Genomic DNA, 9,717 nt, shown 5'->3' on the forward strand with positions numbered 1-9,717 from the left:
CTGGAAGGTACCCTAGAGTTTGCCTGGTAGAGACTGTTTTACACAACGGCCACTCACCTCGGCAGCACGTAGCACGCCATGGGTTGACGCTTTTATATGGGTTTTATATAGGTTGAGTCTTTCAAAGCAGGCGCTATTGATAACAGAACTGGTTTAGAACCCGAAGGTTCATCTTCAGACGACTATTCGTGTCAAGATAGACATAAGTTTTTGGCTCTTCATACCCTCTCCTCTCCCCTCTTCCCTGTGTGAAAGGTTCTTGGGATGATGGTTCCCTGAGGTAAGAACTTGTTAGAAACGATATATATTTCGCAACGATCGAACACAATTAAAACAAATATTTAATACTGAGTAATGCAGCTGTATTTTACTTATGTCAGAAGTCCCACTTAATTTTGTTGGAATGTGGTTGGCTAGTATGATACACGAAATACTGTAAGAGTATATGCAACATTTATATGATTTCCATACAAATACATATCGTAAGGCAACCCCCCCCCCCCTCCCCTCGCCCCCCGCCAAAGACACATACACACGAAATAGTGCGTACTGCACGGGAAATGAACACAAAGGTAGTGTATTACAAATATAACTGCACCGAAGAAATTCTCTTTGAGAGATATTACATTATACCAATTATTTGATAGTAGAACATTGACGTAGAATAACCGTTACAGTACGTGCATTTTACATTCAATGAGCATCAATGACAAACAAAGTCAACACATGTAGCAATCAATTTGCTACGAAACTTTACGTAAACGGTATTATGTAAATATTGTGTGTACACATCGAACAAAATGAGTGGTGTGAAGTAAATAAATATTAAGACGCTGTAAATACTATTATTAGTGATGACTGGGTGAAAAGTTTAAATTAATTTAACAGTTGTATTAATGCGTGGCTGAACATGCTGTAATGTTTTAGTGTAGCGTTTATTTTGAATTGCCGACTGCATGTTGTTTAAAGGAGTACAACTTATGTTTTAAACTGGTGTGTAAATGAGTGAAATTTTGCAGAAAGGTTGCTTCACTTAGCTCTATCCTTTCAATGAGGAGACGATGTGGTGATTTGCTTTTAGGTACAAATATTACTACCTTTTCGGGTAGATTCATAAGGGTATCTTTCTCAGTATGATGCAATATCTGGATGTGGTCTTCAGTGTTTTTTTTACTTTATGTCTGCATACATTGCAAATGCCGATGTTGATGGAAGGTTCAAACCACCCTGGCAGTACCCAGCGTAACACCGTTGGCTATGAGCCTCGCTATGTCGACATGTAGGTTCAAATGGTTCAAATGGTTCAAATGGCTCTGAGCACTATGGAACTTCTGAGGTCATCAGTCCCCTAGAACGTAGAACTACTTAAACCTAACTAACTTAAGGACATCACACACATCCATGCCCGAGGCAGGATTCGAACCTGCGACCGTAGCGGTCGCGCGGTTCCAGACTGTAGCGCCTAGAACCGCTCGACCACCCCGGCCGGCCGACATGTAGGGCACAATAACAGATGAGCAAATGAGTTGTGAAGCTGAGCGCAGAGGTAAACTGCCCCTTGCAGCAAAGAACTAGAGCGAGCCAATTGGTTACGGGCGACGTGACTAGACACAAAGCTTTAGAGAAACAAATGGGCAGTAACGGATTGTAAACGAGGTAGAATTTGAGTACAGGACGTCATTCACTTCGGGCACTTGGTCATCGCTGCACAGCCTCACCACGACGCCGGAGCACCACTAGACCTCGAGACGACTGAACACGGCCAGTGGCAGCCCCAGCGGCAGCCCCCGGTTCGAGACCGTATTGCGTCTGCCAACGCGCTGATTCCTTCACGGGCAGTTGTCCTTCGCCGTCGGGTTGGAACATTTCCGGGCACCGTCGTAGCAGCCTACGTCAGCTACACCGTCCGGCTCTCATTAGGAGTGGCGAGCCTGCCTCATATAGAATTGAAGCTGTAATAAAGCTATGTTGTTAAATTGTCCACAGCGTTTGCATTGGTTCCCCACCGCCTACGGTAACGCCATACAAGCACCACATGTTACAGAGGTACCACTACAGAGTGGTCCATTTAGAATGGCGTCACGAGTGGCATGGTCCTAGAGCAGCTTTTCTGCATCAACATCATGCCATAATTGACCTTTTGTAAGTAGGCTATTTAGGTTTTTATTTTGGTAACGTCACCTACCGCTCTGTATGAAAATCACGGGCTGTGCTGTGTGCAGTCTGTGGCTGGTGGGCATTGTTAAAATAGTCGCTATTGTAGTGTGGGGCTGTTGGCTGTTAACAGCGTGTAGCGTTGCGCAGTTGGAGGTGAGCCACCAGCAGTGGTGGATGTGGGGAGAGAGATTGCGGAGTTTTGACAGCGGATGATCTGGACGTGTGTCCATCACAGACAGTAAATTTGTAATACTGGATATCATGAACTGATATATATATATATATATATATATATATATATATATATATATATATATATATATATATATATATATATATATAATGACTTTTGAACACTATTAAGGTAAATACATTGTTTGTTCTCTATCGAAATCTTTCATTTGCTAACTAGGCCTATCAGTAGTCAATGCCTTCAGTAGTTTGAATCTTTTACTTAGCTGGCAGTAGTGGCGCTCGCTGTACTGCAGTAGTTCGAGTAAGGAAGATTTTTCTGAGGTAAGTGATTTGTGAAAGGTACAGGTTAATGTTAGTCAGGGCCACTCTTTTGTAGGGATTATTGAAAGTCAGACTGCGTTGTGCTAAAAATATTGTGTGTCAGTTTAGTGTTGATCAGAATAGGTAAAGAGCGAAATGTCTGAGTACGTTCAGTTCTGCTCAGCTGTTCGAAAATCAAATAATGTAAGAGATTTAGCAGCACAGTCGTTCGTAAATTTTTTGAAGGAGACGTTTCACTTTGATGACTGTGGCGGAATCGTTTTATGGTATTTCGTGATTTTTATTACTTACAAATGATATTTCAGGTATATTGTCAGCGTAACAAATCGTTTTATCTCAAAAATGATTATCCCGGCTAATGTTTGTCACTCTGCTAAAGAAATCTCCACTTGACGTTATGTAGAAATGTTGTCTGTAAAGCCATGTGAGTGGCACTAAATTACATATCATTTTTCAGATTTTACACAGCTGTTACCTAAGATGGAAGCACTTTTCTCTAGCAAAAGGAACATTTAGTCACAAAATACTACCCGCGCACAACACTGACGTATGTCTCCTATAAAAATATTTCATGTAAATCGTCCGAAATAATTAGGCTTCATACATCAGCAAATAAGAAATTGATATTACGTAACGTGCTGCGAGCATTATTTTTAAAGATTCCATCTGATTTGAATTGTGGCTTTTGAAGCAGATTCGGGACCACCGGTGCACATTTATTTCCATTCATTTATATTTAACTACATTTATGTTTGCGCTGGAGATATTTTTGCTAAGCTGGTGACATACAGACGATAGTCAATTTGTCTATTGATATTCTCGATTCCTTTTATATCAAGTAAATATATTCAGATAAAAGTCTTTAAGCATTTTGTTCTCTATTCTTTACATTTAAAATTATTCTCAATGAAAAATGTTTCATATTTTTTATACCAGCTACTAGTAAGCCCCGCTGTAAGTTACTAGCGCTAATAGCTGCGCTCCTAACTGCTGAGCTGAAAATTAACTCTTAAAAACATTAATTAGATTGGATTACAATTGAAATAAATACAAATCCACGTCTAGACAGTAGCGACTCTATTTTTCAAATAATAATTAACAGTATTGTTACAGGTTTTCTCTTTACAGACCTCAGCCGTCTCACGTCCTAACAGTTCATCCGTTAGCACAGGAAGAACAACTGAACCACAATTATCACAGATAACAATAAGATTATAACTGTCGTTGTCTATGAATGTAGTTCTCTGATAATAGTTTTAATTCACACAGATATTAAATTATTACAGAAATGCCGGTGTGGCCAAGCGGTTCTAGGCGCTCCAGTCTGGAACCGCGCGACTGCTACGGCCGCAAGTTCGAATCCTGCCTCGGACATGGATGTGTGTGCTGTCCTTAGGTTAGTTAGGTTTAAGTAGTTCTAAGTTCTAGGGGACTGATGACCTCAGATGTTGAGTCCCATAGTGCTCAGAGCCATTTTTTATTAGAGAAATAATGAAATAATTATCGTCATTTTTACACGATACAGTCTTTTTTATACGTAGAATCGATAATATTTGTTGAAGTTTGACAGTTCATTTTAACATATTGTGGCTAGACCATAGTGACGTGGACATTACGTGACGTATAGTGGAACTGAGTGGGAAGATATTCGGCCTAGGGGAAACTATCATCAATGTTAATCTGCCGCGAGAAATGCCACTAGACCTCGAGACGGTCCAGTTAAACGGCGAGAAATAGCCTTACAGATTGATTTGCAAGATCGTGAATCGAAAGGCACCGGAAAATCACTACGGGCGAATGTGGAACCGAACTTACCAGTAGGTGTGATACGTGAAATAGAACCACTGGAGGGTGGTGACGTATTGGACGCAACGTGTTGTTCGGTGAAATACAGTACTGTACGTGTACAGGAAAGGGATGGAGGAATGTGGATAATTTTGGCGTTGAAGATGTACAGTAGTTGAAGAGAACGTTATTAGCTAAACTAGTGATTCCAGATGAGGAATATTGCCACACAGGAGGTAGGAGCTATAAGGGGGCAGAGGACGCTGGTAAGTCAGAATTTCGTGAGGTGTTGAAGCATCTGAAAAGAGCAGAAGGAGCACAGTTGGAGGATATGTTGCTAGAATTCTAGGATTTGTTTTTTTCCCGAGAGGGCCGTTGACTGCCATGCCAGTAACACGACACGGGGTCCCAACAGGAAATGGAGCACTGGTATAATGAGGCCATACAACTATCACTGGAAACATTTTCAAAAGAGTTCATAGATCAACAATAAGCTGACGGAATAGTAAAGTAACAGTGCATGGCAACTAGCTCTGGAAAACTCCTTAAACCAAATGGTAGTGGCCCAAGAAGGGCTACAACTGTGGAACACTTGCTATAACACGAAGAGCAGACGTCAATTAAAGTGACTTTAAGTATCACAATTTATAGCAACACTGTGATTCTGATTTTGCTCTGGCCAGAATTTCCTTATATTTGAGGTACCACTACAGAGTGGTCCACAAAAGACTTGTGGCATCTAAATGCTCTAATAGGATCAATTACAGCAAATGAGTTTATTTTTCTTTTGTATGGGCGATTGTTATTCCTTAAGTTATTAATAACTAGCTGCTGCAGTTTGTGTTTGCGTGGAAGCTTATATTTACATTTGACATTTTAAACAAATTATGTATTTTGTAGGATACGCTCCTTAAAACAGAAAGTGAAACACATTTCCTGCTACTTTCTACTGCCCTTTGTGTCAACTGTATATGTGCCAGTGTCTGTTGTCTGATGTTTACTGGACTTTTTGGGATAGTTTTTGAGTCATGCGAGGGCCATATCATATCCGTTGTTTGAAGCTTTGATTTTGATTTTATTGTTTTGTGTGTGTTGTTCAACTGGTTCGAATGGAATTTTACGTAGGCAGTTCATCGTGGACCTAAAATACATCATGTTGTGCTCGTTCGAAGGGCTAGGTGAGCTGTGTGTGCACACATCCGTGGATGTTTACTTTCTTAAACTGAAAACGATGTTTCTTCTTTTTGCTGTAAATTTTCAAGTCTAAGAAGTTGATGCTTAACAGTGAACTTAATGCTATTGTGTATGAAAGTTTCGTTGCCAACCTGTCACTTTGGCGTTAGTGCCGTCAAAAAGAATAGTTCTATCATCCACATACCATTTATAGTAAATGATTTTGCTATTTATGTGACTGTTAGCTTTGAATGATTTTCATTCTAAGTTTATCTAAACAATCTGCACTGCCTGTTAATTAGCTGCAATGGAGTGGTAATCAGACATGCGACGTGGCACGAAGTGAAAACATATTAACAAAAATGTGAGAGTTTGGTGAAGAAGACATCATTTTTGACATGGATGGTAACATTCCGCGTAACGAGCCTGTTCCATCAGACAATGTGATTCGAACTGGATCGGCACCAAGAACTTGAGGCTACAAGACACACACCGAAAAAAATGTCAGTGAATACCCTGAATGCTTTGTTTCCAGGTCCTGATATCTGTTGTAACTGAGATATCCGTTTGCCTTCTCGCTCACTTGATTTAATACACTCTGACTATTCTGATGGAGGTACCTAGGAAAGTGCCATAGTCAGATAAACCCACAGCATCTTGAACCATCAGACAATGTATTGTGTACGACAGTACTGCAATAGTTCCCAATGTGTTGTGAAAGGTCACGCTAAACTTTCGGGCCATCCTCCAGCAAAGTCTTACTTTCAGTTGAGGATATTTACCGGATGTCGCGATTAAAAAATAGTTTTCTATTGTGCCCTTAAAGAATACTCCCTTAGTGTCGATTTACGTAAAACAAAATATTAAAAATAATCCGTCTATACATTTTTTAAAATATTCTTAATGGACCTTTGCATAAAACGGGAAAAAGAAATCTGTCAGTGGAACAAGAAGACTAGAAACTCATTAGATGCAAAGTTATTGGAGTAACGTACTGTGGATCCCTAAAGCGATTTTGGAAAGTAACGCATAACTTTCCGTAGGTCTGAAGCATCCCGCAGCGGGCTGTTGTAACTACTCGTATTGCTAGCTGTGCCTCCAGTGATTTTCTTCTCTTCTCCACACACTTCGATCTCCAATAAGGGATTCCAGGAGGCCCTCTTCCAAAGCTGCGAAGCAGAAATGAACTAATGTATTTTGTGAGAATGGTTTTGTAGCTATCAGAGAGAAAATATTGGATAAGGTGCCATTCATCAGCGCAGAAAAATCTGAGACTGACACAAGACTAGTATCTGTGGAGCAGTGAATTTAATAGATTTAGTGTATTTAGAATGTGGGAAGTGAAAAGTGAAAGATAAACAGTGCAAAGAAGAATAGAAATGCTTTTCATGTGACATTAGACTACCATACGCAACGTTTTAAAAACTTGAATTATACTCTACATACTCTTATACCGTCAGGAATTATCCCACTTGAATGACCCATCCAAATATTGTATTTCACAGCATTTTTTTCAACCACCCTTTCTTTTCTTCAATGTAAATTTTTCGACAGACTTCCTGAATCATCTCTGCCTTGTTCATTTCGTATTTACCATCCTACTCCAGCGTTTCAAACGCTTCCTCTTCACAGCTTTTTGTCTGAATCTCCTTTCTCTATCTCTTCTACCTGACGCCACGTTTTTGTAAATTGTATGTCCACCTAATATTTCTTTACCCAGCTCAACATCGAATTTCATATTCTTTTATTTCGCCCTTTTCCTATCTGTACTTTTTCTATGCTTGTTGCATCTGCAAATGTACAGTTGCAGAAACAGCTTCGTCAGTTTTAGGCTAACAGTGATATCATCAATGTCCACTGCAGATGGAGACCTGATATTGTTTTGCCCTGACAACTTTCTTCTTCCTCCGTTTCTTGTGGCCTTGTTTCATTTAATTATTCTGCTAGAGCCTCTCCTCTTCTGACATTGAGTTCAATCACCTATCATATTGTCTGACGTGTCTTTGGATGTATTAGGTAAACAGCTGATAGATTTGAGATTAAGCGAGGAGGTACCTGCACAAGAGATACTTTTGCCACTGTGGAAATAGTATTAGTAAATATGTAGACTAGTGCTTAAAAACTAAATAAATGGTAGAAAGCGTAAGGTTTTGTCGTAAATGTAATGCTTAACGAAGAGAAGAGATAATTATCATTTAAAATTACAATTAATGATTACTGTAAATGATAATGCTTTCATGAATTCTTTTACACACATCAAAAAAAGTTCTCCGGACATGAACCGTATAGAACATGCCTGGGATAGATTGAAAAGGGCTGTTTATGGGCGGCGTGACCTATCAACTACTTTGAGGGATCTGCACCGAACAGCCGTTGGGGAGTGGGACAGTCTGGACAAACAGTGCCTTGATGAACTTGTGGATTGTATGCCACGACGAATACAGGCGTGCATCAATGCAAGAGGCTATGTTACTGGGTACCAGAGGTACTGGCGTGTACAGCAATCTGGATCACCACCTCTGAAGGTCGCACTGTATGGTGGTATAACATGCAACGTGTGTTTTTCATGAGCAATAAAAGGGGCGGCAATGATGTTTATGTTGGTCTCTATTCCAATTTTCGGTACAGGTTCCGGAACTCTCGGAACCGAGGTGATGCAAAAGATTTTTTTGATGTGTGTATTTCACTTCCTTTCCTGCACTCTAGTTGGAATTTTCAAGTGAATCATTATTATCCTTTAGGAATTAGTGACATTGTAAGTCTTAGTACATGTAAGTGACATATTGTTGTAGTCGTCAGTCTAGGGACTGGTTAAATACATCTTTCCACGTTAGACTATACCCTGCAAGTCTCTTTACCTCTGCTTAGCATCTGAAACCGCTACGCATTTAAGACTGCTTAATCTCCCTCTGCAATTTTAGTCCTTATACTTCGCTACATTGTCACACTGACGAGCCCCTTGACCCCACAGGATGCGTCCCGTTAACCAGTCTACCACCTAATTTTCATTATGTTTCCGCAGCACCAAATGTTCGAAAGCTTCTTATCTGAATTACTTGTGGCCCACGTTTCACTTCCATACAAGCTTACACTCCAAATAACTTAAATCTATATCATATGACAATTTTCTCGGTTTTAGAAATACTTTTCTTGTAAATTATAGATTGCAGCGATCTGTCGTCCTTTTTAAATTTCATTGTGCAGATCCAGATTTCGGCTACAAGCCAGCCCTTCTCAATGCACTATTATTTCCACTCAATGAGTGTAATGCCAGTTGCTCGGGCTTCATCCACAGGTAACCTGAATACTTTACTTGCTTTTTTCAGTCTGAATTTATATTCTCTCTACTTCGAGCATCATGTTAGTTTCCTGTCCCAAAAACGCACTATCATTTTCCCACGTAACCAACTTTGATTCCATAAGGAACTGTTGTGCACAGGGACCTAATGCCACAAGGAAAGAGAGGCACACAGCAATCAGTCGCAATTCCATTAGCTTTTTTTAGCCCTGCATATCTATCTTTCGGCTATAAATGGCCATCTTCAGTGCATTTGACTTACAAACGTGAGGCAGTATATGTCACAATACGATCTCACTGGTGTATAGCATACAACAGTAAGATCGCATAGTGAGATGTAATGCCACAAGTTTGTTGGACAGTAACTCACATCCACTGAAAATGTCTATTTATAGCCGAAATCTAGATATGCTAGAGTAATAAAAACTAATGGGATTGTGACTGATTGGTGCGCCTCTCCTTAGATTCTTTCACTGCAGTTGACGTTCGTTTCATTATTTTTTTAAGATAGTGTCCGTTCCGTTCAACTTTTCTTCCATATTCTTTGCCGTCTCTGACAGAATTGCAGTGTTATTTAGAAATATCAAAGTTTTTATTTCTTCTTCACAATACTACACAGGGATCGTTATGTTAACACCACTTGTGTGGTACGTCACAGTGTAAAATTGTTGACGAAATATATGATACTTTAAATTCGTACAGTGACATATGTATGTGGTATGGTCAAATAATGCATAAGGAGTTCTTGACACAACCTATTACAATAAATGTAACTAATTTCTATAGGA

Source organism: Schistocerca piceifrons, chromosome 4, assembly GCF_021461385.2.
Source record: "Schistocerca piceifrons isolate TAMUIC-IGC-003096 chromosome 4, iqSchPice1.1, whole genome shotgun sequence".
NCBI lineage: Eukaryota > Metazoa > Arthropoda > Insecta > Orthoptera > Acrididae > Schistocerca > Schistocerca piceifrons.